We start from the raw sequence: 2,500 nt of genomic DNA on the forward strand, positions 1-2,500 counted from the left end.
GAGCTCACCCCTCCCCTATATAGTGCAAAGTTATTGTTTTCCCTATTTTCACAAGGAAACATCAAATTTTTAACCAAGCATACTCGGCCTTTGCTCCTTCGTTACTCGTCCAAATCCAACAAACTTGCATTCGTTGGAAAGGTCTTTTCACAAGGATTCTTTTGATATATAATAATAGCGATTCCGATAAATATTTATTTTTTTATGAATTTTTAAGTGAATAAACAATTAAAAATTCAAAAAAAATAGAAAAAAAATATTTTTTTCCCGATTCTTTCTCCAATATTCCTGATAAATACCCACACACCCACATATGGAGAATGGTCGAAAATGCTCGAGTGGATATCGAGATGTCCGACGAAGCACCACTTGGAAGGGCCGAGGCACGGGACGCCCGAGCTGTTGCTCGGGCCGGCACGGGACGCGCATGGGACAGCACGGGACGGCACGGGACGCCCTCGCTACAGCTCGGGACGGCCAGGTACGCCCGAGACTTGGCTCGGGACGGCCTGGGACGCCCTCGCCATAGCTCGGGACGGCCTGGGACGCCCTCGCCATAGCTCGGGACGGCCTGGGACGCCCGAGACTAGGCTCGGGACGGCCTCGGCACAGCTCGGGACGGCCTTGGACGCCCTTGCCACAGCTCGGGACGGCATGGGACGCCCGAGACTTTGCTCGGGACGGCCTGGGACGCCCTTGCCACAGCTCGGGACGGCATGGGACGCCCGAGACTTTGCTCGGGACGGCCTGGGACGTCCGAGACTTTGCTCGGGACGGCCTGGGACGCCCGAGACTTGGCTCGGGACGGCCTGGGACGCCCTCGCTACAGCTCGGGACGCCCTGGGACGGCCTCGACACAGCTCCGGACGGCCTGGGACGTCCGAGACTTGGCTCGGGACGGCCTGGGACGCCCGAGACTTGGCTCGGGACGGCCTGGGACGCGCTCGGCACAGCTCGGGACAGGCCGGGACGCCCGAGCCGAGCTTCGGGTCGCACGAAATCTCTTCGTATTCCGACATATTAGAAGCTTCCCATCATGTAGTAGGCCGAGCTTTGCCCTTTGGATGCCCTATGGTGCTTGGCGAGCACTAGGGAACGTGCCAGCACAAGTGCTGTGCACGCTCTGGGGAAGGAGCTCAACCCTCCCCCTTATAGTGCAAAGTTATTGTTTTTCCTATTTTCACAAGGAAACATCAATTTTTTAACCAAGCATACTGGGTCTTTACTCCTTCGTTACTCGTCGGAATCCAGCAAACTTATACTCGTTGGAAAGGTCTTTTCGCAAGGATTTTTTTGATATATTATAATAGCGATTCCGATAAATATTTATTTTTCTATGAATTTTTAAGTGAATAAACACCGGAAAATTCATAAAAAATAGAAAAAAAAATATTTTCTTCCGTTTCTTTTCTCCAATAATTCATAAATAATACCTCAATAGTATTAATGAAGAGAGAGTCGAAATGGTCCGGGTGGATTTCGAAATGTCCCACGACCCCATAGAATGCACGGGCCAGCCGAGCCAAAAGAATGGGACGCGCACGGGACAGCATTGGTCAGGCTCGGGACGGCACGGGACAGCACGGGACGCGCATGGGACAGCACGGGACGCGAATGGGACGGCCTTGCTAAGGCTCGGGACGGCATGGGACAGCTCGGGACGCGCATGGGACAGCACGGGACGCGCATGGGACGGCCTTGGTGAGGCTCGGGACGGCACGGGACGCGCAAGGGACGGCCTTGGTGAGGCACGGGACGGCCTTGGTCAGGCACGGGACGGCCTTGGTAAGGCTCGGGACGGCATGTCACGGCCCTGGTGAGGCTCGGACGGCACGGGACGCGCATGGGACGGCACGGGACGGCCTGGGACGGCCTTTGTGAGGCTCGGACGGCACGGGACGCGCATGGGACGGCCTTGGCGAGGCTCGGGACGGCATGGGACAGCACGGGACGGCCTCGGCACAGCTCGGACGGCACGGGACGCGCATGGGACGGCCTTGGCGAGGCTCGGGACGGCATGGGACAGCACGGGACGGCCTCGGCACAGCTCGGACGGCACGGGACGCGCATGGGACGGCCTTGGCGAGGCTCGGGACGGCATGGGACAGCACGGGACGGCACGGGACGGCCTCGGCACAGCTCGGACGGCACGGGACGGGCTTGGCGAGGCTCGGGACGGCATGGGACAGCACGGGACGGCCTCGGCACAGCTCGGACGGCACGGGACGGCCTTGGCGAGGCTCGGACGGCACGGGACGGCCTTGGCGAGGCTCGGGACGGCATGGGACAGCACGGGACGGCCTCGGCACAGCTCGGGACGGCACGAGACGCGCATGGGACGGCCTTGGTGAGGCTCGGGCCGGCACGGGACGCGCATGGGACATCATGGGACGCACATGGGACACCTTATGGGGATCATCAAGGGACGTTGCACGGGACATTCTTTCCCACGAAGGGCATTTACATGGGACATCTTAGGAGTCGAGCGCCGGCACATGGG

This window comes from Eschscholzia californica, unplaced genomic scaffold (assembly GCF_041429995.1).
Source record: "Eschscholzia californica isolate CP2 unplaced genomic scaffold, dmEscCali1.0.p SCAF_202, whole genome shotgun sequence".
In the NCBI taxonomy this organism is placed as follows: domain Eukaryota; kingdom Viridiplantae; phylum Streptophyta; class Magnoliopsida; order Ranunculales; family Papaveraceae; genus Eschscholzia; species Eschscholzia californica.